The 15620-nt window shown below is 38.2% G+C and overlaps 1 protein-coding gene across 1 annotated transcript in view; it reads right to left on the bottom strand.

Annotated features, from left to right (window-relative positions):
* Positions 1-15620, bottom strand: part of LOC124174217 (serine/arginine repetitive matrix protein 2-like) — a gene marked incomplete at its 3' end in the record, with an annotated part of 218332 nt that overhangs the window by 135067 nt on the left and 67645 nt on the right. The window lies entirely within an intron of this gene.

Consider the following 15620-nt stretch of genomic DNA (forward strand, 5'->3'; position numbering starts at 1 on the left):
ACAGTTCACTCCATGGAAGAAAAGGATTAAGGGCTTTCTCATGCAAAATTAAATATCAGTCTTTAACGCGAGTTTTTTATTTACATCGCCTGCATCGTCAGCTTCAATGATCATAATTACTTCAAAAGAAATCAACTGATTTTGACGTGGCTCGGTGGAACGGTGAGATATTCATGGTGAAACAAAAACCAAGTACTGTTCCACAAACTTTTATTTGCTGTCGACTAATGTCGACGGCTATAGCGTCTTTATCAGTTTGTCTTGATAATGACGATATACCTACCCGTCGAAACCAGTTGACAGCAAATAAAAGTTTGTGAAAAAGTACTGGATTTTTGCTTCACCACGAATAATTACTTCACTTCTCAACGTGGAACATCAGCGATAAGCTAGTAGGAAGTAGTCAAGTAGTATAGTTTATGAATTTAGCTTTCATATAAATTTCATATCGAAGAAAATTGAGCATATCCATGTATCAAACAGAAAAATTCCTAGCATTCTACATTCCCTCAATGCTTCCTCGGAGATGAATGAAAGTGAAATGTAAGAATTCCAACCACGAAATGACCCACTCATCAACTGACGAAGACACTTTGGGGAAACAAATAGCAGGATTATCGCTCCTGTTGATTGATTGTGTTTGAGAGCGAAGAACCTGGGCGATAAGACCAGGGCAGGAGAAAATGGTTGCCCTTTCAATTACATGAGCGGATGGCCATATTATCAATCACCCAAAGCCGCCTTTATCGGCGGGAAACTTATGGTAATAATTATATTTAATGGACATATCCAAGCCACACACCCGAGTTCTTGGCTTCTTGGACAACCAACGTATTTCAGCAAGTATCGGTCATCAAGAGGTATCTCCACCAGTTTTCCAAAAAAACAATTATTAAAAAAATGCAAAAGTAAGGATTCGTCCGATACAGCTTTAAGATTAAAAATCATTACGAATAATAATAGTTCCTTTGCACACGGTAAAGACGGTTATGAAGGTTAATTTACACAAGAAGAAGGGGGTAAGCAACGAGCCGCTACATCTCCCTTAATGGCTTCGAAACATAGAGTAAATAAATTCTTCAACATAATTCTTAACTAAACAAGTATTTTACGAGGAAAAAAATTGTGATGTCAATCTACGTATGCCTTGTCAGAACGGATATGAGTTTAAAGCAATTGGTTTCAAATTAAACAATGCAGAAATCTTTATGAATAATAAAAACACAAATACTTCCACGAATATTTTCAAGTCATGGGAATTTCACGGTGATTAGTTTCGACTCAAAGGTGGTATCATCCGGCTCATCAACAGGTGCTTCCATTGATAACATGCGTATATGGTATAATGTATGTATTACGCATTAACGTGATAGAATGGTTTTATTGGTAATAATAAAGCATAAGTCAACAAGAATTGGGAAAAACTCACCTCCTGTCAACAACTCTCGATATGCCTGACAGCAGTGGAGCAACTATGAGGGGATATATCCTCTCCCCCCCCCCTAAAGCAACAGAAAAAATAAAAATATAAAAAAAAACTATTGTCCATTTTGACATATAATAACTGCATCTGCATAGAGTTAAAGATCATTATCAATAAAAAACTTTAAGTGCCAAAATGATGTAAAATGTATTTCCAGGCATGTCATTTTTCAAGACTTTTCTGAACCCTAGTCCCCCTCATCCCCCAAAAACGTACTCCTAGTTACGCCACTGCCTGACAGTATAGAGTATAGTATAGGTGGTTTCCTATTATTTTTTTATTGCCTAAATCGAAAGATTATTACTCCTGGATTTCGTATTTCACGCTTTTAGATTTTAAAATGACGATATCTATTTTTCGCCATTAAACGAAAAGTAAAAATTTTCAAGGGCGCGAAAACGCGACCGTTAAGTATGAATGCTGTGAAAACCCCGAGTGACGTCGTTCTGGTTCCCGCTTCCGCCGTGTGAAGTGACCTTGGGGCGAGGCTTTGAGTGCTGATACGACGCAGGATGCTAGCAGGTTGCAGAGTACCCTGCTAGCAGGTAGCGCTTGGCTTAAATAAGGATTATTAATACCCTATCGAACGAAGAAAACTTTCCGACTTTAGGCAGTTTTAATAGGTGATTATTAAGACATGTTTCCTTGAGCTCTGTGCCTCATGCATGCATTGGTAACCTCAGACGATGTAAAACTCCTATCTACTCGTATAGAAACTAGGTCCCTGTGACGTCACGTGGAGTGGCATCGCATGGGATCCAATCTGGCCCTTTTCAAATGAGGATAAAAATGGACCATGGCCATTCGTCTAAACCGGTATTTCTAAAACGAAATAATTTGTATATTATGAATACAGTAATGGTGGGTAACGAATCGCAATCAATGCCTTTCGTTTTCTTTGATGAAGGAAACTACCCTATTTCTGCGACGTCGTCGTCGACGGGTCAACGAGGGATAAGAAAACCATTCGAGCTACAATATGTTCGGAAATGGAATTACCATTACTACGGGAAGAGAGTTTTTCGTCCCCTGCCAAAACTTCCATTTGTGACTTCACTAGACCCCGCTCTACAATCTATTCGGCATACAATCTGAGCTGATGGTGCGCGCGCTTTAAAAACTTTCAGTTTCGCCGATTTCGTTTCCACTCTTACGATATCGTATGAACTATATTATTAGACAAAGTATTTGTAAACGAAACAAATTCTTCAAATGCAACATATTAATGCGTTGACGCTTTTGAAACTGATTTCTCGTCCGGAAATAATGTAGATTCAACATACAATGGAAAATCGGTTCTATGATAGGTCCTCCGGAAGGGACTGATGCCGGAAGATATGGTCTACTGGCAAACTACTGGTATTATTAGCAAAGTAATATCACTTTCATTAGCAAATTTTATCTAATATCCCTAATATTACTACTTTTAACTCTATTTGACTAAGCTGCGTTTAATAGCAAACTCAGCCGCTCGAAATATTGCACAAATAACAGTAAGAAGTATGGCATATGTATCGGTAAGAAGTATTTTCCATTACTATAATTTTCCATGGCCGTTCGCTTTTCTTACAACCTCTGAAATATCCTGGAGACTTGCCATTGAGCAAAAAAGACCTACCCAAATACGCTCCATCGAAGGCACACGATAAAAGGTCATCAATGTTAAATTTTCGATTGTGATAGAGTTTATAAATAAAGAGACCCGCATTTTTTCGATATTCAATCCATCACCAATGAAGATTAATCACAAGAAGACCAAGGTTATGCGTCTTTGTTAAGCATCGGGAGCTAGGAATATGAGACTTAATGTAGAAGTAGGTGGAGAAAAACTTGCGCAGGTAAAGCAATTCAACTATTTGGGCAGCACATTAGAGGGAAACGGATACAGCAGTAAGGACTTCAGGAAGAGAATTGCGGCAGGAAAGGAGGCGTTAATGAACAGGAAGGAGCTCATGAGAGGATCCTAGGGTAAGATTTAAAACAAAAGGTTGGTGAATATTTTATCAGAAGTGGATTTCTTTACGCTGGGGAAACATGGACACTTAGGAAGGAGGACGAGAGAAGACTGGAGGGTAAGGAGAAGATTGGAGAGTGTAAAGTGGACAGAAAGAAGGATGAACGAAGAAGTGCTGGACATAGTGGTTGAAGAGATGCAGCTTTTAGATAAGATACGAAGGAGACAAAAGACATGGATGGAGCGGTTACTTAGCGAAGAGGGAATTTAGAAAACCGTTAGAGGGTAGAATATTGGGTAAGCGAGGGAGAGGAAGGAAGAGAATAGGATTTTTATAAAGAAAGGAAGTAGGCCTTTTTGTGAATAGAACAGGGAAGTTCATAGAGAGAGGGGAGACTGCCATAATACTTCATAATTACTCAATGAAAACCTATCTTAAACGGTAGAATCTTATAATAATTATCCATCACAAAATCCACAAGCTATTTTTGATGAAAAATCTTTGGCCCCAACCATTACACATACACAAGTTGATGACAACACGAGCGAGTGTATCACCGCTTCTCGGCCACTTTCGCAGCTACTCCTCGTCCTCACGTCCGTAGTTGTTTACACTTTTCAGATCGATTATTTCCCCCAATTCGCGATACTCCCTGAGCGAACAAATTAATGGGAATTCTAATGAGTCACCAAATAATTTTAAGTGGGTGACAACTGCGATGGTTTTAAAAAATATTTTAAAATTTTAAGAGCTCGCCTGTATGAGGAAGATATTTTTCACCAAAAGTTTCCCTTCCACCCACCAAACTCTTTCAATGAATTGCCATTTCGGGTGTGAGAGAAATACTTGATTCAAGCGTCAACTCCAGATATTGCATAATTAAAATAATAAACTAGTGACATCGCTATAGGAAAACAGTGAAAGAAAAAAAAAACGTGAACCCAATGACCCAACAAGGAAATGAAGTCAGTTTCCCCTTATCTGGAGATACAGCGTTGGTAGTACACAGGATTGCAGCGTCGAAATGTTGGCAATTAATCTCGAAGGGACGATGACGCGCACGGGAGATAGATGGCAAATATGTTGCGATTACATCGGCAAACCGAATCGCGGCGGCTACCCCCGCTCGCGCTGTTATTTACGTTCCTTGGAGCAGGCACTAATTGCGGAGCAAGCGACGGACGGGATAAAACAATTTGGCGGGATGCCGGGGCGGGGGAGTGCGGGAGGAGATTAGCACATGCACCCCGCGCTAGGATATTCACCAACAGCCGAGAGGGCACAAAATCCACCGGTGCACCTCGTCTTGAATGAGTATTACATGTACGGTAGCGAGCTGATTTAGGTCTAATAGACACTGCGAAAAGGATACACCTTTCCAGGGATGAGTAGATGGATCAGTAAGCTTAGCAGGATCAGTAAACTCTCTTTCGGGGCACACTCGCCGATTTTATGGCTAAGAATCTGGTGAATAAATGACAATACTTTATAAAGGAATACCCAATGAAAAAATACCATTCCATGTTATCAGTGGCAATAGATTACCTCGATTAGATTTCTATATTAGTCCTGAGAACAATCCTGGCTTACTAAAAGTGGTGCTTGCTATCAACCTTTGCTTTAAGATAAGGTGTGCCAAGTGCTCCGGCGTGTATTTTGGCCCTTTGTGACAGTAATTTTTAATTTTACCCCAAGAAATAGAGTTGCCGTGTCGATTTGAAAAAAATAATTAAAATACATAATACTTAAAAAAAAGAATAGCCATCCTAATGCACCTCGTGGATATAGGCTTACATAGTTAACAGAAAGACCGAAAGTATAAAAATTATCACGCAGTATTAATGCCGTCGGGATGTAAATGCGTAATTTAGTCTCGTAAGAGTATCAACCCGCAGGTGAGTTTTGAATAGGCGAAGGTAGCACAGCTTACAGAATAAGGGATTAGAGAGAGTAGGTACTTATCGAAATGCCTTATCGAGACATTCAAACCCATATCGAGACATTCAAACCATAGAACCACTCTTTGGGAGTGCCTGTGTGAGCAAAAGCTCCCTTTTCAATTAGCGGCGTGTACCACGGACAGGACGTAGGTGTAAACAGCAGGGGGATGGCTTCATCAAATCCTAACACTAGGTAATAAAGGGAAATTTCAGAGAGAAATGATAAAATCGACAGATAAGTTCTATTGGCTTATTGCCTGGCTTAGTAATAGTTGAGGTAGATAATGCATTCGGGAAAGGAATTGTGATTTCATCCTTTCTTTTACTTGGTTCTAACCGCTTTTCTTTCTAGGCTGTCTGACTTGCATATCTAGATCCGTTGTATGGACAGCGTGCCTCGGATGACGGAATAAAACTTCAAAATGAAAACTTGATATCGGTACACGCGATACAAGCGTCGATGAATGGCATCGTGGACGTTGATGCATCACCCTCCGCGTACCCATCAGCTTCCGCTCCAGTCATTCCATTAGCTTAAAAACACTCACTCTTATCTCTCCCTAATTAAGCGGAGGAGCGGCTTTGAACGATACTCCCTGCAGTGTCGGTTTTTTCCTCAGTTCGCTTAATTATAACATCACAGACCAATAATGACCTCCCAGTTTGAAGCTGAGGCGATAGATCTCGTTTTTTATTTCTACACTTACTCTGTTGTTGTTGGCTTGTCCGGGTCGAATCTTACAGCTCAATTTTAACCCACTTTCCGATTTGCTATTAAGCTAAAATTTTCAGGTTAACTCACAACAAGATGGCAATGAAATATTATAAGACTTTTATTACGATTGAAGCTCGACCTTGATTTTTATTCACAATTTAAAATTAAAGATGGAGATAAGCAAAATCAGATGGCGGCGCTGCGATCATGTTGAGGAAGGAGTTCGATTGCCACATCTAAATTTATCCTTTGACTATCAAAAGACTTTACATTATTGTATAGTTAATTGTGACTCTTTACATAAGAAATTGATTGACAGCAAAATTTTAACTAAATCTAATAAGAAGAAAAATAATATAACAATATGAAAATAAGTTTTTATGAAGAACATTTTTTCTGCGAAAAAAAGAATAAAATAAAATTTCTATGAGCCTGATAGAGGTTTCAACAAAATTACTTCATACACAACGAAAACCGTTAGATGCATGTTCCATTGTAACACTCAATTTATACTTAACATCAATTAAAATATAATTATAGCACAAAATGCGCCCAACATTTTTCGTACATTTAGGATTTGTTTTAGAGACTCTGTCAGGCTCTTTGAAAATTTATTGACTATAATCACGATATCAAAAGTTTCTCTAGCAGTAGGAAATCGCTCCCTGCTTTACATTCTAAATTGCGTTAAGACTTCAGTGTGAACTCTCTGCGCATTAGTTTGCCATCATTGTTAGAGAGAAATGCGAATTCTGAAGAGAGGCTCACGAATACTTCCCCACTAGCGATCTAATCTCACGATCCAACGCAGAGAATATTACACCCATTAAGGGAAAGGACTGACTGATGATTGGATGAGGTAAGGGTATGAAATACACACCGCCAATTATATTTTCACTCACCAATCACGTTTGCGCGAAATTGTGTCCACAATGAATTTTTCCACACGTCATCAAAGAAAAACTCACAAAATTATAGCCCGCCAGCCACACCAGCGTGGAAAATGAAAAAAAAACAACACAAAACTGTAGGGAAGAGGACATGAAGCGGGAGGAAAAAATTGCACCAGTCAAGAGATTGAAGCAGATAAGCGGGACATATTCCACGAGAACATATTCAGGGTGAGAACCAGTGCATGACATTTTCACAGATTAATAAAAAAAACACAACAAAAAAACTTCCGTCACTCGTGAATTATCAACGAGTCAATCCAGAAAAAGAAATTACACCAAAAGTGAAAATCCAAAAAAATAAATAAACGTTAAGAGAGAAAGCAGCACATACTATGCATACATTATAAGAGGTGCAGCGTCTGAAGTGCACGAGGGAGCGACTCGGAAGGTGGTCATATCCGTAGATATATACACAACGCGAAACGGAAAATTTAATGAAACGGATTGAGGCAGCGAATGAAATCGTATTCGCGGATCCAGCAGCTCTCTCGGATAATGAAATTCGAGTGAATTTTCTCTCTCTCTCTCACACTCGGCTCGAATAATTCCACGCGTCCTTCACAGAGGAGAATGGTGTGGAGTCCACCCGCTCAAGGAAAAGAGCGGAGGAATTAGAGGCTGACGGGAAGAACAACAGGGAATTTTTTTTATATAGTTACCGGGAAACGAGTGAAATGGGAAAAGTGAATATGTACACGAAAACTTAAAAAAAATAATGCAACGTAAAATTAAAATAGAAACGAAAGAGAATTATTTAAAATGATATTTAATAAATTATAAGAACCCTCCATATTGGTAATCCTAGGCCCTCGCTGTGGGATATTAATCCGCTCCTTAAGATCGATCAGTTAAAATGATTTACCATTAAGAATATTGTGGAAGATAAATCGGCTTAACCATTCGACATAAGATGGAATTCGCTCCACGATCAATCCTCCGGAATGAAATATCGAAAGAAAGGGCCCACAATATTAAGTTGAGCATCTTGAAATTTGAGTAAATTTTCAAACTATGTGAAATGGTGCCGAGTGACTTATACCTATTGCAGAAAAATAACTGATATTCATACTGCCTGCTATACACATACTATTATCGATCTTACTTATTTTTAACCCACTTCCCATCGTCGGAATGGCTTGAAATTTGGCACACTATCTTGCTTCTAATGAGAATATAACACGCAATAATCATACATTCGAAACCTTGCTCCATTGTTCTCTAATAAAATAAATTTCCATACGGAAAAATACTTTTTAATTTTCTCAGTAGATGGTGGTAGTTACACATTTTTGAGCAGAAATTTATTTAACAACTCTGGTTTAATAGATTACATGAATCACCACCAAAAAGTAGGGAATAAAAATTAAATTAAAAAAATAAAAACAACACGCTTTTTCAAAAACAGCATAAAATTTGGCACTGTTTTATAAAAATGCACTAAATGTAAAACATATGCTTGCCATCACTCGGAGAGTGGGTGCTGATTTGGTTTAGGTGTTAATATTGCATTTCAACCCTTTCCACCCCTCAGGCTCATCTCATTTCTAACAAGCCTCATCATCACCCACGCTTGATAATCTGAATAATGAAAAGCTTCCATTTTAGTGCATTTTTTACTCAATTAGAAAAAGCGTGTTTTCCGTTCAATATTTATTTTTTTTATCGTAAAAACCCCAGCGATAAATAACTAGGAGAAAAATGGGAACTCGCGTAAGCCGGGAATAATTCCGTAATTCTACTAGCGCGATTCAATGACAGGCCTGAGAGGTCGTTTTGTATTTACCAATACGGGATTGGATTCAGGTGACGTCACAGATTCAGCCACTTAGGAGAGAAGACCATTCACTTCCACGGGATCGGTTCATTCGCATCGTGCCACCGTTGTTGCCTCGAGAGCGGTTCATTGAGCGGTTCATTTGAGGATCCAACAGTAGGAACCCACTCTGAATGCGGTCATTTTCATTCGGAAACACAGTAAAATCCTTCCCGAGTACGGAGGGAGTTTCCATTCCATGCCAATCCGCGCCGGTCTGCATGCCTGCCTACCTCGCAGAGGTTTTTTTTTCAAATATTTCCCAGCACCACCACCGCATCCGAGTCCGTCCGTTTCGCGAGTGCATATAAAAGGGGAGCAAGGCTACTGAGTGAGTGAGCACCAAACAGCTAGCCTGCCCGCGCCAATCCCTTTGCGAGTCAGAGACACAGAGAGAAAATCTCGCGTGTATGTTGGCTTTGCCCTACTTGTTTCGACGTGCCAGTGATCCATTAAAAGCGCGGCGTTTCACCCGCCCGTGCCGTAAAAGCCTTTGGCACGGGATAACGCGCGTTACGAGAGACCATTTAGTTAGTTGGGGACTTCGTCGACACTAATAAAGAGAGAGGGGGAGTGCGGAACACACTGCAAAAGGTTTTGTGCGGAGAATTTCACGAAGAAACTCCACGCTGTTTACGCAGTTTAGTCCCCTCATGATTAGCGCGACAACTTCAATGGCTTCAAAAGGTACGCAAACTGAATTGCACTCATTCAGCGACTTGATGGCAGCGACTGAAAAGCGTTTTCATCGACCGTACGCGCCACAAGATTGCAATAGCTTTTGGCATACCACAGATGTAAAATCTTCCATTATTTTTCCTAGCAAGAGGACTGACTAGAAGAGTGAAGAAATACATTGCGAAGTTTGAAAAATATTCCCAAAGCGTTCTCATCAGTGTTTAAATTTAAAAATAAAACCTCAATTTACGATCAAAGTGCAAAATCGCGCTACTATTGTTGATAGCGTGTTAGTTTCCAGGAACTCAGCTATATCCTGAATTTAAATCGAGCATTTAATGAAAAAGGAGCTTGAAAAAAGCAAAGTTAAACTCAAATTTTTCCAGTCTTTGATAACTTCTAAATAATACCCGCAAAAAAAAACTGTGGCCTCTCACTGCGTACTTCATTATCCTACAAATACAAAATCCTAGAAAATAAATTCATTTTGTTTTCTTTATTAAAATCAATTATGCTTCGAATTCCATAACTTGTAATTATGTAATGGTTATCGACCGTCACAGTAATAGCTTTTAAAATCTAAATTTATGGAAAAGGAATTTAATTAAAAGGTCAGGGATAGCCGCTTTAAGTTTTTTTCACTAGTTTAAATAGTGCAAAAATTGAATTGAAACCTTAAGAAGCGCGTATGATGGTTCTACAACAGCTTAAAGCGACAGAATTCGACATAGCATTGCCATGAAAGTTCAAAACAACGCAAATTTTTCGATAAATTAGACAGCAGAGAGGAATATAATGCTGTCTAGCGCCGGTCACATGTATTATCAAAAGTGCTTATAAATCTATATAACTATTGATGCGTGGTCACACTTGCAGAACGTGTAAGTCTTCGCCCTGGGTTACAGTAAGTCAAGTTACGACAAGATAAACTGTTGTGAATGGGACCTTACTCAAGCAAGCTTTCAAGTATGGTTATTTTCAACCGAGAATGAAATTGCGCATAAGCCGGAGGTGCCACAGATAAATCATTCCTACGGGGAGAACGGAACAACGGAGGTACGGTGACGTACAGCAAAAATTCTTCCATTCAACCCAATCGTCGTAAATGCGTGACCACCTAAGGAGACAACGCTTCAAAGCTATGCTTGTCGACGACAGCCGGGGAGGAGAGGAGCGCCAAGCATAATTGCTATGCCAATCAAATAATAAATACAGGGCTATTATTAAAAGAGTTGTATAAGGTTACAAACAGACAATTACGCACGGACCCGGTAACAAGAAGTGGTGAAAGTACTAAATTTCTCTGAGTATGAATGGATCTGGTTATATAACCTCATTTTCATGTCACAGTTTCAAGCTGAATATGGGATCAAAAGGAATCGTCCATGCACTGAAGTTAAACTAATGATTACAAGAAGACACCAGTTTTATCGTCCATCCACTTATTGTAATAAATACTCAAAATTAGAAACTATAATTACTATAATTATCAGCAAAAATGCAAATTTGTCTAAAAGTGACAAGAGAATACGGGGAACCCAACAGCCTATTCATCAAACACCTAATTAACTTCTAGGCTTTGAATTAGTACCTCATAGAGGAAACTACAAAACCTCAGGAAAAGCACCAGTGCCCATACTGCTGAATACAAATTTTCATTTATCTCTCACACGAGTCAAGATATAAATTAACATCATTAACTCACACACATTCTAGACAGAATATGCTGGCTAAAAAAAGAAATAATAGACGACTGGCGACGAAAGAAAGGGAAATGGAGGAAGATTATGCTTTACAGCACCGATTTTAAGGAAACATAAAACCCTACCGTTAGTGACTCAAAATGACAAGCTAAGATTTTTTTTACTACCAGCAGTTCCCTTTGGCAGATAACCCTCGGGTAACTAATTCATGCGTAATCCAAAGAGCATCTTTAAAAGATGAAGAGCGTCAACAAAAAATGTTCCGGGATTAAATGTGCTTCCCTCGACGAATAGTTATATTATGCTCGGAGGGGACGGCTTTAAAGCCACGGTCTTTTGTGCTCCCCCTGTGAGCACAATACGCATATTATACTGCGCCGACTCATAATATCATTGCCTCCTCTTCCTGGCGATGAGCGGGCGAAAGCGACTGTAAGAATAACTGCTAGCCACACGCTTTTACGAGCAACATTATACGACCCGTACTATTTCCATGCAAATGAATTCTTGCTCGAAAGATGTCACCCCGGCCCTGTCATTTCACTCTCTAACCCATCCCACACGTCCCGTCCTCCCCCACCCCTATTCTTACACCCTTTTCATCCCCCCCCCTATTTGCTCAAGTCATCATCTACCGACAGACAGAGGAAACTCAAGGTACAAACATAGCGCATGAAATAAATATCACCGAACTTATGAAATTGGCGAGCCCGCTCTTAACTGTTGCTTATAAAGCTTACGAACTCAAAATTACGCATGGGTCAGCAAACAAGAAGTGGAGAATGTGGTAAATTTCTAAGAAGAGTGAACCCGGTTAGGTATTGTTATAATATCTAGTTTTCATATCACAGTTTCAGGCTGCATAATGGATAAAAGGAATCGTACTTTCACAAAAGATGAATTAATAATTGCGAGAAGACGCCAGTGTTATCCTCCATCCACGCTAAAAAGCCTCAATTCATCTTTTCGTTTCATTTTAACTGGAAAGCAAACAAAAACATCGTTAAAAATGATTTTAAATAACACTCAATGGAAACATGAGAAAATCTGTTTTCCCAAATTTATCAACTCCTCTATTTGGATTATTTAATGAAAATTTAATGATAATTTAATGAAAAAATATGATTGTCGGCTTTGAATTTATGATCTTCCGACTATCTAACCCCATTTCCTTGTAATTCCTGGTACTAGCTGTTTCAGAAATACAAATTAGCGTTTACCCTTTTGAGTTTTCATCCTCGTGTCACACAAATTGTTTTATAAGCAAAAAAAAATATATTCCAACAAAAAAAAACATGGGATGATAAATATTAAAGAGCCTATTCCAATTCTTGGGCTGCAACTTAACGCGTGACTGCAGCCAATATATTGAGGGAGCAAAGTAAAAATACTCAACCGCATAATATGCTGGAGCGAACAGAACTGAAATAATAGAAAATGGAAATCTGTGTTCCAATTAAGGAGATGAAAATGGTATTCAAGAGGAGGAATAAATAATTTTTGCAATGCATTCATAGGAAATACTTCGGAAATATAAGGCGGAAAGAATATACTCGAGTTATTAGCGATCAATATAACTGAAAAGAGTGACATTACTTTTGCCGGGGATGACTTTATAATCGATCAGGTGAAATGAAATTCGCAAATTTATCTATTGCTCAAAAATTACAAATAATAATAATAAGGAAATTACTTAACAGAGATCAAGCAAAAGCTATCAGCCCTCCGTAAAGCAATCAACCATTCAGTAAACCGAATTGCAGAAAACAGCGTAAAATTTCGAGAAAAAGCTATAATAATAAAATTCGTTAACTTATGATGATTTGAACCTTTAGGATAAGGAAATATTACTTAGCAAATATCTCCACAAATTATCCCACACGGAATGTAGACCACCGAATTCATCTTAGCTGAAATTTCGATTGATTAATACATGCTCAATTTTAATTCTATCATGAGGTTGATGATACAGGATATACTGTGAAGTAAGTAGTTATTGAAAGACAATATTTATGAAATTTCATTATAAACGTCAAAAATTATGAATATTAACAATTTAAAATAAAGCAATAGAAAAAAACACGTCAATGAATTTAGCATTTTCCACTGAAATAATTAATTTCATTTTACCATAAAAATAGTGATGATATAATAGAATCATTCATGAAACACGCTTTATGTTTAGTATATAGGCTGTAACTAAACTCACTAATGGTCATAAACCACGTCCACTCTTCAGTTGATTTATTATTCATATTTTAATACGATAATTACTGCAGACCACAACGGTGTAAATGAACATACACCCTTACGACTGTTAACATAAGCAAAACATTTGGACTTAAAATAATAGTTCGCTTCCGCTATAGTTTTCCTTCACTTTCACTTACCAATGTAAAGTAAGAGATGCGGAAAGCAAAACGAATAACTGTATGTAAAGTTACGATTTTAAGGCATTGCATCACCTTTTGCAGCGGTTTACCCGAAGCCGAGGAGTTACTGTTTTCTCGTAAGATTGCCCCGGGAAAGGTTTACAAAGTAGAAACAACATTGCTGGATTACAGCCGAGATGGCATGAGAACATAGAGACCCGTGTGCTATACGCAAGCAAGCTACGGACCTTTCACAAAAAACCCTATGGGCAAAAAAAAGAAGAAATATTTTTTTCCCGAAATGGAAGACTCATGGAAACAGCTCTTCTTAGGGAACTTTATTACTGCAACGGCAACAAATTTTTTACTGTTATTCTGCAAGGTGAATGTAAAAGCTGAAATAATATTTTTTTTATACAATTCACATTTTACGATCAAGGATGAACATGGAGAGAGATGTACTTTTACATTTGATTACACAAGTACCACGGCTGCGTCTGTTTATGAGTGCGAAAGCAGTCGGATTCCATGCACGTCAAGTCCAAGTATATCAAGAGATTGTGGATTCACAGGTGACACGATTTCACCGCTGATGAAATGGGAAGATGAAGAGTGCGCACCGGGTCAAGGATGAATGATCGAGTATGAAACCTAAGAAAACCTTGGCTATAAATGTTTTTCTGAATCGATAAATGGGCACAAGCTAGGAAAGAGCCGAGTCTTATTGAAACGGTTCACCTAATCATCGAATCTGTGAAACAGCCACAAGGAAGAAGTGCGCCATCCTACTGCCAAAAGAAATTCACATGCATCAAAGTAAATGATTGCCTAAAAAAATGATGGATGATACAGCCGCAAATCTAGATGCAGAGCGATTGAACACCATGAATTACTTCGGTTTTTAAGGTTTTCGAAGCCATTAGATTCACTATTACATTCCATTTTCGGGAATACCAACCAAACGGAAGGTAGTGACAAGGCTGAAAGAGCATTAAAGGGCGCTCAAGGCTAGACAATGGGAGACATCAGCTATCGCCGATCATTTCATGTCGGGGCCAGGAAGATCCTCCTGGATGAGGCCAAAGCCATCGGAAGAACATCTGCATATAATCCAAGGCTAAATGCAGAGGCAATAGAAATTTCTAAACGGGCTATAAATTTTAATAGGGATGATGGATATAATTTTAAGCCATGTGTGGAAGTGATACTTTTCAAAAAATTGAATAACAATATTCCAATAATCTAATCTCTCCCGTTTTTATAGTTGACGTTTTAAAGAAATTGTTTTTTAATTTATTTTTTTACCCTTGACAACAATGGACCAGTTTTCCAACGGTACGAGAGAAAAATATTTACATCTTCAGTCTCCTGACGACATTCCCAGCAGGAGGAACGAAACTTCTAGTTAAATATTAAGCACGCAAACGTACATCCGAAAATGGGATGTAATAGTGTATCACTATTTTATTATTATTTTATGATTAAACTACGCACAAACACAATAAAGAGGATAAAAAGACCACTTAAATCTCGACAAATACAAATTTTCCCGTCGTAAGTATATAAGAAATTATATTTATTCAATATGATGTGGATCTATAGTAAATCAATAAGGAGCATTAATTATTATCCATAAATAAACCCTGAAGTATAGAAGTAACAATTAAATTCATTTGCGTGATTCGCTATATAATTTGGATCTTAGGTACAGGAAAAATAAGAAAATAGGCTTTCACGCTAATTCGAAAAAGTGTTGGAAGGAATTCCCACGTATAGTAAAACCACTGCAATATATAAAAGAATATTTTTCGATGATTTCAGTTACTACTTCGAGACAGTTTTAAGAAGAATAGTAATAGCACCGTTATGCATGTGATCCCACTCTAGTAAAAAATGACAGATTTACATCACATTATGTGACTCGCTGAAGGCGCAGTATATTACACTATTTATTGATACACAATATAGTAGGAATTTCGGCATTGCTTATTACATTGCCGATAATGAC

Source organism: Ischnura elegans, chromosome 2, assembly GCF_921293095.1.
Source record: "Ischnura elegans chromosome 2, ioIscEleg1.1, whole genome shotgun sequence".
Classification (NCBI taxonomy): Eukaryota; Metazoa; Arthropoda; class Insecta; order Odonata; family Coenagrionidae; genus Ischnura; species Ischnura elegans.